At 44.5% G+C, this 15,292-nt stretch overlaps 1 protein-coding gene across 2 annotated transcripts in view; it reads right to left on the bottom strand.

Annotated features, from left to right (window-relative positions):
- Positions 1-15,292, bottom strand: part of Stk32b (serine/threonine kinase 32B) — a 239,752-nt gene that overhangs the window by 211,243 nt on the left and 13,217 nt on the right. The window lies entirely within an intron of this gene.

Here is a 15,292-nt window from a genome sequence, read left to right as displayed (position 1 = left end):
CCCCTTTGTCTGTCTCTCTCACTTCCCCATCCCCCTGGTCATGCGCCCACCCCCCCCCCCTCTCTCTCCCACTCTCTCCCTCTCCCTCCCTCCCCCCTCCTTCTCTCCCTCTGACTTTCTCTCCCACTCTCCCTCTCCCTCCCTCCTTCATGGATCTGTGGATCAGATGTAAGCTCTCAGCTATTGTTTCAGCACCATGTCTGTCTGTCTGTCTGCCTGCCTGCCTGCCTGCCTGCCTCCCTGCCTGCCTGACATGCTCCCATCCCAATCACGATGGTCATGGGCTCACCCTCGGACACTGTAAGCCCAAATAAACTCCGTCTTCTATAAGTTGCCTTGGCCATGATGTCTTATCTCAGAAACAGAAAAGCAACTGAGCTGGTGGTGTTATTTGAGGAAATTGTGGATGGACCTTTCAGGAGGTGGGGCCTTGGTGAAGGAGGTAGTTGCTGGGGGTGGGTGGGCTCTGAGACATTTTAGCCTTGCCCTGCTTCCTGTGTATAATGAAATGTAATCAGCTAACTTCCTGCTAATGCTGCCATGCCATACCTGTCCCGCCATGCTGGACTCCAGTCTCCTGAAACCATAAGCCAAAATAAAGCCTGTCTTCTCTACCTTGCTTTTTGTCTTGGTATTTTATCAAAGTAACAGAGAAGTAACAAACACACACAAAATATTCATCACAGTGAGAGGTTATAAAGTCAAGTATAAACTGAACCAAGCAATGAAGAGCACTTATGTACAGAAAGGAAAATACTTTTTGAGAAATTAAACAAAATTTAACACTGGTTTCACAGTACTGACATTTGGTCTTAGGGTTCTTTTGGTTTGTTTGTTTGACTTTTGGCCTTGTGATTTGGGAGCTTTTACAAGTGTTTACTTGTATAATTTGTATGTGTCAATATGTATCGTTTTAGGACAGAAAAATGTTAATGACATAGACAGCACAAAGGGATCTGTGTGGACAGGCCCTTGGAAAGAAACGCGCGCGTGTGCATTCATCATCAGACAAGTGACGCGGTTCACTGAGATCTGCCTCCATCTTGGCAGTATCTGAGAAGGACACAGGAATCCTGGTGCCAGGCAATCCAAGCACCCCATCAAAGTCACAGGTCCTTCCTCATTAAAGGTAAGAATTTCTACTGTCATGCTGACTTAATCGGCAGGTCCTCTCACAAGCTTGGGCAAGTGTGGGACACTGTACCAGCAGATTGCCCAACCAGCCATGTGTACCCCCGGGACTCACATGCATCTTCATCAGTGTCCCGATGCCCACGTTCCTCTCCATGAGTACAGCAGAACCCTGCACCCTCTCTGTGAGTGCTCCCAAGACTCCATATCCTTTTCCATTTGTGCCCTGAGGCCCTCCATCCCTCTGTCAGTGCACCCTCTGGCTTGTGCATGGAGTGAGTGGAGAGACAATTCTATCTCCAGGATCAATATGCTGGGATTTAGTGTGCTGCTGGGCTGAGATTGACTCATGGGGAAACCGCTTGGGGAGGACTCTGAGAGCCTTAGCCTGGCGGCAACGGTGGCAGTCACACCGTGGGCTTCTCTGTCATCTAGGTGTCATCTAGGTGAGAGCCCAGAATTCTAAGCTGGACATCTGGCCAGAGTTTCCACAGACAGCAGGAGGAGGGACTTGGCTAGGGGTGAAGGTGAAGAGTTCAAACACAAGCTAGATACATATGGAATCCCAGCACTGGAAGACTGAGGCAGGAATATGTCCATGAGTTCAAGGCTACCCTGGACTGTGTAACAAATACCACAATATCCAAAGCAACAAAACAGGACCCTCTCTTCAAAGCCATTTTTAAAAATTCAATTCTATACATACAGTAAAACCACATGTGAAGCCCTCTAACTAAATAAGGAACAGCAAACCCAGCTTAAACAAACATTCAAAGTATTACATTCCAGGCCAGAATGTAGTGAGCCAGACACTGACAAGAGTCCAGGTACCTTATGATGTAATGTAATGGTGACAAATACCCACACAGAGTTTATCATTGTTCCTATCTTGCAACCTGTAATCACCCTGACTGTAGCTCATCAGTTTACAAATTGGCATCCTTTGAGGACACTTTCCATGATGTTAGCTGTAAAAATACAAAATGTTTATGATGTCACCACAGATCATGACTGTGCATGAATATTCAGCACTTAATAGCCAACAAACACCAACATGAGCAGAGAGGCTTGTCCACACTCTAAAGTGGCACTTCATCCCAGAGTTGTGTAGCAGGGTTTATCCTCAGGATTCTGTACTGGGTATACAAAAATGATTCTGAATTCAGAGTTTAAAAAGTCAGAAACAAAGGTGATCATTGGAATCATTTATAAGGAAAAAAAAACACCAAATGCCCCATTAGAAGCAAGGTAAGAAAATTACAGTGTATGCTTCAGAGGGCTAGAAGTCCACTGTTACAAGAGAATGGTTATGCACCACTGTATATACTGGACTATTTAGCCCTTCCCAACAGCTGCACAATATATTCCTGTGGACACTGGGACCTCATGACTCTTGACTCTGGCTGCCTGGCCCTGTAACTTCAGCTTGATACAAGGTAAACATAAATGTCAGTCGCTGATGTCAAGAACCTGGGTGTTTAATAGAAAAGAAAGGGTGGTCACTTACAGAGCAGTGTGCGCAGCGGACGTATGAAAATTAAAGCTGAACATTATGATAGCTGGGAATTCATGCACAGTCATTAACAAAACCCTCACATTCCATTTCTAGTCAGAAAACAACACTTCTGGCTCTCCAGAAAGACCACAGTGTGTTACAGTGTCTATACATGTGCTTTTCTGGTGACATCAAACCTTAGAGTATTTGTATTGGTATTTGAAACACCAATGACTAGATGGAACAAATTATGAATGCATTCACACCCTGCATTCCGAAAGTCACCGTGCTGGGACTAACACTGAAGAAAAATTTAACAGAGCACTGGTACTAATTTCATGTGCACATAGTCTCCAGAACTTTGGCTGCCTGCTGAGGCTGGGATGAAAGACATGAGACTACATAGAGCACGCTGATGCCAGGCGGAAAATGAGTACACCTGAGCAGAAAGTAGGGCAGCTGCTGGGTTTCAATGCACAGAGTTTGGAGTAAATTGTGCCCAGTGGGGGTGAGGACCGGATTCCAGAAGTAATGGGCATTCCTGAGAATAAAAAGCAAAACTGAAGAGGTCCATCCTTAGAGGAAGATCTACTACCAACACTAGAACAGCATGTTTCCTAACTGCGTTCTAAAATGTGTTCTTATACCCGTGAATAAGCGTAGCCCTCACCCCGCATCAAATGCTCATCTTTACAACACGTAGAAGTCACTCATTACCGAAACCACAGCTGGTCATAATGCAAAGACCGTATGACCGGAGGTGCACAACCCCTACAGATGGATCCATAGTACAGCTCCCGCACCTAAAGCTCAAGAAACATCATGGAAGGTGGGGAGGGGGATTGCAAAAGACAGAGGACAGCGACAGGAAGTATGTAGTGAGATTTCTGTCTCCTGGGAACCACAGGGAAGCCACACTAATAATTCCTTAATAAGATAGCTGCCTGAACATGACCTGGGCAAAGACATATCAATAAATATGCTCACTGAGAAGAGGGAAATATAATGTGATCCCACCCCTAAAAAAAGAACAAGAGACAAGTTAAAGACTGCCAAGAGAGGGACCAAGGCATGAGCCCCCAAAATGGTTCTTCAAAGTTCTCAGCCTTGAAATCATATAAACACAATACTTAATACACTCATCCTATTGTACTTGTATATTTATGCATTATACATATATATGCAAACAATAATAGTAATCAAGGAAAAGGAGATCACCAATTTGAGAGGAAGTGAGTAGGCCATGGGGGACACTAGAGAGAGAAGACATGGGAGAGGACAGAGGAAGGAATGAGAGCGGGTGAGGTGATGTAACTATATTTTAACTTTAAAAATAATAAACAAAAGCAACGCATCCTACCAGAATCTGAAACAAAGCCTAAAATATCAAAATTGGTGGTCAGTCACCACCAGACCAAAACCCAGCACTGGTACTAGGAATATAACCATTGAGGGGCCATATGCAAGCAGAAGATATGAGTCTGAAGTTAAAAGTTCATTGGCTAGAGTGTAGTAGAACCCATGAAACGATTCCAAGATAATAGAAACCTGCTGGCACTTGTGGGGCCAGCCGTCTTCAGTGCTTTGCAGGTGGCATCTACAGGTGCACCAGCTGCAGAGGCTGGCATGCAGAGGAACTCCGGCAGCTGTGGAGAGACCAAGTGCTATGGAAAGATGATGACCTCATAGACCAGCCCAATGTGGCGAGGCCACGAGGATCCGCAGTCATAGGGCATCTGTGGGGGAAAACTGAACGCAGTGGACAAAGGCACAGGAAATTTCAGGAGAGATAGAGAGATTTAAAAAATGAAGAATCAAGAGTGGAAAGATATAGAATCTTAAAATGTAAACTTCACTGCATAGAAAGCCATCAAAAGGCAGGATTGATGAACTTGAAGATGGTTCAATAAAAATGTTTATAAACACTAAAGCAAGAGGAAGAATCTCTCCCTCTCTGTGTCTCTGTCTCTGTCTCTCTTTCCCTCTCTCTCTCTCTCTCTCTCTCTCTCTCTCTCTCTCTCACACACACACACACACACACACACACACACACACACACACTGCACAAGATCTGCAAACTGCTTCCAAGTAGTCCGATGCACGCATCACAGCTGCTACAAGGAGGAGAAAGGACAGAAAAGTAATGTGAAATAAAATACAAAACATACCAACCAAAATTCTTCCAAATTTGATTTAAAACATCAATCCACAACCTCAGAAGCTCTCCAAACCATACACGGCAAAGGGGGGGGTGCATATCTGCACATGTCACAGACAGATGGATAAAAGCCAGTGCTACAGACAATGCCTGGAAGGAGCTGGGATGGAAAGATGCAGTGAGGATGGAAAGATGCACACTCCAGAGAACAGGGTGACTGGAATAGCCGGGGCTTCTGTTCAGAAAGAACAATGGGGTCTTCTCATTTATTTTACTTTTTATGTACATGGGTGTCTTGTCTGCTTATGTATCTGTACACTTTTGTGCCTCGTCCCCTCACAGGCCAGAAGAGGGTGTTGAGTCCCCTGGAACTGGAGTTAACAGAGAGGTGTGAACTGACATGTAGGGGCTGGAATTTGAACCTGGGACCTCTGCAAAAGCAGCCAGCCAGTGTTCTTAAAACACTAAGCCATTCCTCCAGCCCCAGAATGATGCCTTTAGAATATCGTAAAGGTGCTAAAAGAAATTTGTCAGCCTTGCATTCTGTATCCAGTCAAAATGCTTTTGAAAACGAAACTGTAATGTCTGGAATGGCAGGCTCCCTGAACTCACAAACTGAAGAGGACTGTAGTTGGAGTGGTACAGAATCAAGCCACTCAAGACCCCAGCATGGCTAAGGCTGGGGCCAATGAGACCCACACCACTGGGCCCCGTTTTTATGTGGTTGCTGGGGATCCAAACTGCCAGGCAGGTATTTTACCAACCTGATCCACTGCTCAGCCCCAAATTTGAGGTTATTAATAAATACACAGGCATGTAAAAAGCTAAAGTTGCCAGTTAAAACTTTTCTGCTTGCAGGTTTTTGTTTGAGCCTGATGAGCATTAAAAAGTAGAGGGGTGGGGGGGGCAGCTAGAGAGATGGCTTAGTGGTAAGAGCATTGGCTGCTCGTCCACGGGACCTGGGTTTTATTCCTAGCACCCACATGGTGGCTCACAATCATGTTACTCCAGTTCCATGGGTTCCAGCGCCCTCTTCTGGCCTCCATGGGCACTGCATTCACATGGTACACAAATGTACATTCATCAATCACTCAAACAACTAAAGGAAATTTTTTTTATGAAAAATAAAAGAAGGAATTGATAATATGTAAGATACCCGTAGGTTTTGGTGCAGACCGTACTTCCAAATCATCTCATAATATCTGAGAACCTCTCTGCTCTGCAGACATTAGCTATAAATTTATATCAGAATCCAGACTTGTTGCTTACAGATAAATGCATCCGGAAAAATGGAGCTCAGGAGAGTGTCCTGTAGGAGTCACTGAGAGGCAGAAGCCAAGAAGCAAAACATCCTCCAGATACATAGAGAGTCCAAACTGGTATCTTAGTCAGTGGCCAAGAGGAAAACAATGACGACTTGATGTTTTGATTCATTCCCAACCCTCTCAGAGCAGAGAAAGTAAAGGAGCCCATAAAACCAGTACTTGTGTGAGATTGACAGCCACCATTGGAGGCTTCAGAAAGACTGGGAAACAAAACGCCAAAGCACATCTCTTTCAAATGCAAATCCACAGAGAGCAAAGGCCAGAGAGGTGTGTTCTGGAAGACTCTGCTGATTCTCCCGAAGACTGCAGAGTAATTAGACTCCAGAGAGGACACTTAAGAAGCCGTGTTGGAGCTTATTAAATACACTGTGATGCGGCTTTTTGACTCTGCTTGAAAAGTGTGCTTTAAAATAATTGCATTGTTAATGGAATTTATAAATATCGTACAAACTAAAGTGATCAGCACTGAGCTCACTGGGTTTAATAAGATGAGTTGCCTACAAGTGCAAGCTTTCTGGCATCTTCCACTAGACTACAGGGCTAGAAACCATGTAAAGTACCTGCAGATGTCTTCTTGTGAATACAAACATCAAATATATAAGTTAGGTGTGGCAACACACACCTGGAATATCAGCAATCACAGCGCTGAGGCAGGAGGATTGTGAGTTTCAGACCAACCTGGACTATGTAGAGTTTCAGGCCAGCCTGGCCTCTAAGACCCTGCCTCAAAAAGTAGAAAGAGGAAGGGGAGGGGAAAGGAAGAAAGGTACCTGTTACAAGTGTGAATACTTCTGCACAGGTTCACCTTGGTGGACAACTTGACTGTGTCTGGAATCGACTAAGAGACAAGCCTCTGGGCATACCTGTGAGGGACTTTCTTGACCTTGTTAACTGAAGTTGGGAAGCCCCGTCCTAAATTCCTAGGGCAGCCAGATAAAAGGAGACCTGAGAGAAAAGCTTAGTTTTTTCTACTTGCTTTTCCTCCAGCTTGCTAACAAGTTCATCTACCTTACTGTTGCTGCTGCTGCTTCCACTATGGTCCTTTTCTGGTTTCAGCACACAGCTTATTTGGGCTTCCACTGTAGACTAATGATGAAAGGCTTTCTAGAAATCCTCCAGGTTCTCAACACCAGATTGGACTGCTGAGATACCCAGCTTTGTGGCTGGAGTTCTCAGCCTCTCCAGTGTGCAGATGACCCTTGCTGGACTAACTGTATTGTACAAGTAAAACTAATAACCTCCTCTTTAAGAGATGTGTGTGTGTGTGTGTGTGTGTGTGTGTGTGTAAGTATGCACATGTGTTCATTTGCATTCATGATGGCCAGAAGAGGATTTTGGATCCCTTGGAGGTAGAGTTGCTATTGTGTGAGGGATAGTAGCTTGTTATATGTGTGCTTAGTCTAAACCCTGGTCCTCATGATTCTGTAGCAAGTGTTCCTAGCCCCTGAGCCATCTCTCTAGACCCTCTAGACCCTCCTAGTCACTCTGTCAGTTTCTCTAGAGAACCTTGATTAACTTCATTCAAACAAAGATGGGCACACATAACCCTCCTCCACTTATGGCACACTTGAATGTTTTCTGGTCATCGGTTCCTTCCCATCATCCCACCCTGCAGTCTGCAACCAGCACAGAAGCCTAGCGACAATCCCCAGATTAAAACTATGGTATTGTCTCTTCTTCGATCAGAGCCAGCTGTGTGGGCGTGCAGCCTGCGCAATATCCACAACTCGGCTTCCCACTCCACTGAGGCTCTTACCTCTGAAATTTTGCTTGGAAAATATTACCATAGCACATGCTTAGGAACCACCTGGGGATGCAGTGGGTACGGTGCCTGAAACACAGAATTCTGTCACACACACACACACACACACACAATGTGCAGTCTTGGCAAAAACCCAGGTTTGGCTAAACAGGTAAGAGAAGCTTGCCTGCACCTGGGTAATGGAGTGTGTCATTGCTGAACAGTGCCTTCTGATTTAAGCATAGGAAGAAACCGTGGTGTTAGCAGGCATGGAATGGCCAAGAAACATTATCACATCCTCTCTTGCTTGGATTAGAGGTCACGCTCATGTCCCCATTTTCACTGGCACTCCTCTGTGTCAGCAAACAAGGTCACGTTCTGAATTAAGAGGGCAAAGGCTGGGCGAGCCTTATTTGCAGGACACATGCAGCCTATCACTCTGGTTATCCAGACTCTTCTCTTTTACCTTTAAGCTCTGTCCAATCCTTCTTAAAGCCTGCCCTATGGGGCTCCTTTCCCCCAGGATCTGACAAGGAATTTAACAACAGCAGACTCTAGGATGCTGGGAGCTGGGCTTGATGGACATCAGAGGAGTCCACCTGGAGGATGGTCTCTGTCCCTGGTTTCCCTGAACACAGCTTGGCCCTGCTGACAGGGGTGAAGAGGACCCCTTACAGCAGTCAAAGGGCAGAATCTCCAGCATGTGTGTCCTGGGATATGGAAATAAGAGCCTACCATCCTATGGCAGGGATTGGCAGCAGCTGGGGGTCCTATACCGTCCTATGGCAGAGAGTGCCATAGCTGAGTTGGGAGTGGGGCAAAGCCACCCACCTCACCTGACACTTGCTGATTGAACTCCTGGCTTCAGCCAGGAAGCACCCAATATATTCTCACTTCACCCACATTTTTCCAGAGGAAGAAGGTAAGGCTAGGGGACAGTATATACATGGCCCAAGCAACTCAGCTAATACATAGAAAAACAAGATTTGAGTCCAGACCAAAATCTGTTCTTACCCTCTCTAGCGTGACTTTTTAGTCACAAATTTAATCTAAATAAACTTTATACAAAACGCTCTTCCTTGCTATAGAAATATCCGATAAAGCTTGGCACTCACGATTCATAAACAAAGTACCATTGACAGCTTCCCGCCCCAACCTCTCCACCCCACCCCATGTTACTAATGAGGAAGCTGTAGGCCAGAAAGGTAAAAATCACTCAGGATTGCCCAGCCAATAGATGTCAGGCCCAGATACCTGGATCCAGGGTCTATGTTAGCAAGCATGCCCACTGGAATGTTCCATGGAGGACTAGGCAAGAGTTTTGACACATCCTAGATACACAAAAACTCAAGGCCTACTGCCCATTTCCAAACAGAGTCAGAAGGTGGATTATAGTGTTTTTAAAAACCTGATTATAAGCCCCACGACGTCAGTGTTGGGGAAAATGGGGTGGGGTCACCTTTCTGCAGAGACCTGCCATCATGCAAAGCCACAGGTAAATGTCTAAGCTGGTCATGCTCTGATAGTCTCTCCAGAGTGCCAGCCCCGCTCCCCACAGTCACCACCCGGCTCTACTCAAAAGATGTCTGCCAAGCACATTATCACCCAAGGTGTGCCAAAAGTTTACCAGCATTGAAGTGAGGGGCTGATGAGTTGGTAAAGTGTTTGCCATACAAACATGAACACCGGATTCCAATTCCAGAACCCATATTTAAAACAAACAAACAAACAAACAAACAAACACTCAGATGTGGCAGCATATACCTTTGTTACACTTGTTATTCTAGAGGAAAGGAGAGAGACAGGAGGATCCTTGGGGATTCCTGGAAAGTGAGCCAGCTCCATCAGTGAACTCTGAGTTAAATGAGAGACTATCCAAAGGGGAGTGTGATTGAGGAAGATACCCACGATGGTTTGAAGAAAAATGGCCCCCACATGTAAGCTCATAGGCTCACATCTATGGTCATCAGGAAATGGTACCACTTTGATAGTATTCACTTGACCCTTGGTTTCTCTCTTCCCGTTCCTTGATCCCTTCCTGTTCCTCCTTCTACTTTCATGCCCGCCCCCAGATCCTACATTTGAAACCATGATAAATTAGTCTTAAGTCCAACTTATTTGACATTATTAATGATACACTTAATCCATTTTCCTGCAAATGATACTGTTTGTTTCTTCTTTGTGGCTTACTAATACTTTACAGTGCGTGCAGAGCACACTTCCTGTCAGCACTCGCTCCCTGACAGGAGTCTGGGCTGACGTCATTCTCCGGGCCGTCACAGGCAGAGCAGTGATAAACACGAGCAGGTGTCGCTGCCGTACACTGATTTTGATTCCTTCGGGGATATGCCCAGGAGTTGGATCTGGGTCACGTGGTACTTCTATTTTTAGGTTTCTGAAGCCGCACACCAACTTCTGTAGTGGCTAGACTAATTTACATTCCTACCAACCCTGTGTAAGGTTTCTTATCTCCCTCATCCTACAGCATTTGTTCTTTGTGGTTTTGGCAGCACTGGGGATGAACCCAGAGCCTGATGCATGCTGGGTAATTGCTCTTCTGAACTACACTCCCAGTTGCACTATATTTGCCTACATGGAAGCCATTCTGACCGTAGCTGGCTGGAATTTTTCTTTAGTCTTTATTTGCATTGCAGTGGCAACTTTAAATGCTGACCTTTAGTTTTCATGTGTTTATTGGTGATTTGTACATGGTTTGAAAAGTGTCTGTTTACGCTTCTCTGCTCTTCTGTTGATTGTTCTCCAGGCTTTTTTGATGTTCAGATTTTAGTTCTCTTTTTAACAGAACATTTTGGTACATCAGTTTCACATCAACCAACCAAAGATACCTAATGGTATTGGCCATTTCCCAGCTGGCGGGAGTATTTTCCAACGGTTCACAGGTTTTCTGAAACATTGCTGTTACTAAACTTAGTTCATTTCCAGCCTGAGAATCAGCTGCTCTGACAGGGCACCTTGCAGTGGTTCTTCCCGAAGCATGTGTGTGGACATAGACACGCCACGGTGCATGTGTGCTTGTCACAGAACAACCTTAGCTTGTCAGTCCTTTTTGTTTGAGTCTCTGGTGTTCCCTGATACATTACTTCAGCAGCCCTGCTGGCATGTGAACTTCTAGAAGTTCCTCCATCTCTGTCTCTCATCTCCCCACAGGACCCTGAGTTTATAGATGCAAGCTACTCCTTCAGGCTTTATATGGATGGTGGGTCCTCACCCTGGCCTACAACCACTACTCACTGAAGCACCTCTCATACCCCTCTTCCAGTTTCCCAATACCTAGATCTGTTTTAGCCATACCTAGTTATTTTTGTTTGGTTGGTTTTGATTTGGGGATTGTTGTTGTTGTTATTGTTGTTTCCCATCTGTTTAGTATGGTATCTACACTTTTAGAGATTCCATCAAAAGAATTTTTGTGTATTCACAAGCTCCTGAGTAGAATTTCCACACAGCCAGTCCTACAAGGCCAGAGGTCTTTACCACACAGCAGTGCTGAACTCAAGATCTTTGCATTTTCTGGATAGTAATCCTCTGTCAGATAAGTAGCAGCAAAATTATTTGGCCTGAAATTTGCTTTTCCAGACATAACTCCTGTTTGCGTCCATGTTCTGTTTACCAAGAACATTATTTTCATTACTCTACCTCTGTATCCAGTCATTTGTGAGTGAGGTATGCTTCTTGTCAGAAGCAAACATTTAGATCTTGCTTTTAAAGCCACTCATCCTAAATGCATCTTTTAATTTGAATAACTAAGACCATTTACATCCAGGGTCATGTTTTTATTATTATTCTAATGTTTGATCTTTTCTGATTGATTATCTACAGTTCTACTAAGATTTGTTTGCTTCTGTACTCTTGTTACCATGTTTATCTTCCTCTTGTTTGTGTGTAGAATTCCTCTAACCATCTTCCTTAATGTCAGATTAGCAATCATAAACTCCTTTAGCTAATGTCTATCCTAGAAGGCCTTTATTTCTCCTTTAACTCTAAAACACAGCTCTGCTGGGTAGAGTGGCACTGTGGCCAGTTGTCTTTCGGGTCTTGGAACATGTCATTCCATGAGCTCCCAGCTGGTGCATTTCAGTTGAGAACTTTGCTGCTGTTCTGACAGGTTCACCTCTGGAAGTGACTTTATATTTTTCAATCACAGTTTACAATCCTGTATTTTTGTGCTCTTCATTTGGAGTCTTAACTATAATATGGTACAGAGATTTTTTTTTTTCTGGACTCCTCTGTTTGGGATTCTAAATGCACCCTATACCTAATTGTCTATAGATTTCTCAAGATTTGGGAAATTTCCATTATTATCATTCAGTAAGGTTTGGGGGGTAGTGCCTTTAATTTTTGTCTCAGCATCTTTTTCTACTACCCCCCCCAAATAGATAAGTTTAGTCTTTTAATCCCATCCCAGACTTAAAGGTTTCATGTGCTTTGTTCATGGCTGTTGTTCTTGCTTCTTACTTGTTGATGTTATAATTTATCAGCTCTGCCTTCAAACCCTGGAAATTCTTCCCTCCACTTGGTATAATCTGTTGGTAAGACTTTTCACTGTTACTGCTACTACTACTACTAAGTGTTTGAGTTTCCTTACTGCTGCTGTGACCTCCTCATAAGCAACTTGAGGAAAGAAGAGGTTTATTTCAGGTTACAGGTCACAATCCATCACTCACAGAAACCTTGGCAGGAACTCAAGCAGAATCTGAAGTGCAATGCTGCTTTACAGCTCACCTGGGCCCATGCTTCACTATCTCTTTGAAAAGGCTCCAGACCACCTGCCTAGGGAATGGTGCCACCCACAGTGGGATGAACCCTCCTGTATCAGTTAACAATCAAGCCAGTTCCTCACAGGCATATCTATGGGCTGATCTGGTCTGGGCAAGCACTCAACTGAGACTCACTTCTCAGATGATCTTAGGTTGTGTCAAGTTGTCAGCTAAAGTTAACAGGGACACCAAATTTCTTATTTTCACTGAGATTTTGATTTCTTTTTGTTTCTCTTTTGAAATCAATCTCCTCCCTCCTCCAGACTTCTCATCACATTTTGTGCTATCTTCCTGAATGTATTAAGATTTTTTTTGTACTTTTTAAAATTCATTGATGTTTTGAATCATTATTTTGAGTTCTTGTCTGGTATTTTATGCCCCTCAGCATATTTGGAGTTGGTTGCAGAAGAATCATAAACATTTGAAGAAGCCATACTGCCTCGCTTTTTAATGTCTTCTGCATTTCTATGGTAGACACGTATATCTGTTGAAATTGATATTTCTGCATTTTTATATGAGAGTGTTTTGGGGAAGCAGCCTTCTCTTGATGCTATCTCCAGGGTCAATGGATTGTTGTAAAGTAGTGAATATATTTCCAAACTGAGCCACTGGTTTTCTCCTAGTCTCTACACATACATTAAGCTTCAGTGTATCTTCCCTGTGCCCCACCTCTCTAAGAAGCTGTTTTCTGGCTGTTTCTGTTATTAGGCCATTGCAAAGCTAGAAAGAGCCGCTTCCTTTTAATTGGCCATCATAATGCCTCTCAAACTATGTATTTCAATTGCTTCTGGAAGTGCTAGGAATGGTTCCTTAACTTGCTCTTCAAACTCTGGTGAGCTATCTCCTTTATATTCAAAGAAGACACCTGCAACTTCTGAAAGGTTACGTGGCCTTTGCTTACCTAGTCTGACACATATTTATGAAAAGTTAAATGCAATGCAGTGACTTTCTAGGCTGGTGAGACCCCCCAGGAGAGCCCACAAGGCAACAGAACCTAAGGGAGGACGGGGAAGACCACATATTAATTTTCAGAATAACTAGACTTGCAGCTGTGATGGACATGGTAAAGAAGCCCGTGCTGACTCATGGGACAATTGCTGGGTACCTGAATCAACAGCTTATCAAACCTAGAATCACCTGGGGCATGACCTCTGGGCATGTCTATGGGGTTTTATTGATTACATTAGTTGAAGATCCACCCACTGCGGCCGACACTGATCCCTAAGCAGGGGATCTTGGGATACCTAAGAGTAGAGAAAGTGAAGGAGCTCTAGTGAGCAGGCATGCTCCCACTTCTGTCTTCTGATTAAACATATAATGTGAGTATCTGCCTCATGCTCCTGCTGCTGTGACTTCCTGCCATGATGCACTGTAACCTGGAATTGTGAGCTAGAAATGATCCTTTCTCCCTAAAGTTGTGTTTAAATATCTTATCACAGTAACAGGAAAAGAAGCTAACACAGCTGCCCTGTGCCAGTGTTTGGGCAAGGAATTTTAAGTACAGTTCCTAACCGCTCAGTAAAGATGAACTGAGAGAGCTGAACAGGTTCTGGGCCACCAAGGGCCTCCAAGAACTATTATAATTCTTATCTTTAGCTAATAGACCAGTGAGGGCCACTGAAGAGTGTTAAGCCAGGAACTGGCATCACTGTAGTGAATTAGCTATGCTGGCTGCTCTCAGTGAAAGTTATGCCCTCAAGTACAAATATCTGAAGGAAGGAAGTCCCTGGAGTTCAAATGATGCGAGGTGCTTGAACCAGAGTGGTGTTATGCTGGCTAGTTTTATGTCAGCTTGACACAGGCTAGAGTGATTTGGGAAGAGGGAACTGCAATTGAGAAAATGTCAGCCCAGAGGTGGCACTGCCAGCAGTGAGCTGAGCCCCCCCACAGCCGTCATCAAGGAAGAAAATACACTGCAGGCCATGAGGAAAGTTCAGTAAGTACAACCACCTTAAAGTAAAGACATCATGAAGGACTAGAAAGGGCCAGCTGGAGGCAGAAAAAATACTTGCAACTCACAGCATCAGGTAGGACTACAGCAAACCTCTGCAGGTAAAAGCACACACTTCCACCAGAGAAAAAGGAAGAAGCCGTGCAATGGCCCTTTGCAGAAGAAAAACAAGCAGGAGCTAAATTAACAAAGCAACCTCAGGCTCCTTAATGAGAGGATGCATTGAAGCTGTGATGGCGTGCAACTGCACACTCATCCAACCGACAAAGTGGAAAGCTGGGTAGCACAGAATGGCTGCAAGGCCGAAAAAGATGTGCTGTCCTGTGTGGTAGCTATGCAGTTCCCGATGACTGTGACTTACTATAAAGACCAGGCAGCCCTCAAGTTTAAAATCCTTCTGCCTCTGACTCCGAAGTCCTTGTGCTACAGGCATGGCTTAGTCACTGTTCTATTGCTGTGAAGAGGCACCATGATAAAGGCAGCATTTATAAGAAAAAGAACTCAATTGGGAGATTTCTAACAGTTTCAAAAGTTTAGTCCATTATCATCATTGTGGGGAGCATGGCGGCACACAGGAAGACTGGTGCTGAAGACTTAGGTAAGAGTTCGACATCCTGATCTGGAGGCAGCAGGAAGAGAGTTTGGGTCTAGTGTGGCTTTTGAAACCTCAAAGCCCACCCCCCAGTGACACACTTCCTCCAACAAGGCCACACCTC

This window comes from Grammomys surdaster, unplaced genomic scaffold, assembly GCF_004785775.1.
Source record: "Grammomys surdaster isolate TR1022 unplaced genomic scaffold, NIH_TR_1.0 126187, whole genome shotgun sequence".
In the NCBI taxonomy this organism is placed as follows: Eukaryota; Metazoa; Chordata; class Mammalia; order Rodentia; family Muridae; genus Grammomys; species Grammomys surdaster.
Note: the sequence above shows the minus strand (reverse complement) of the source record. Positions and strands in the feature narration are given on the sequence as shown.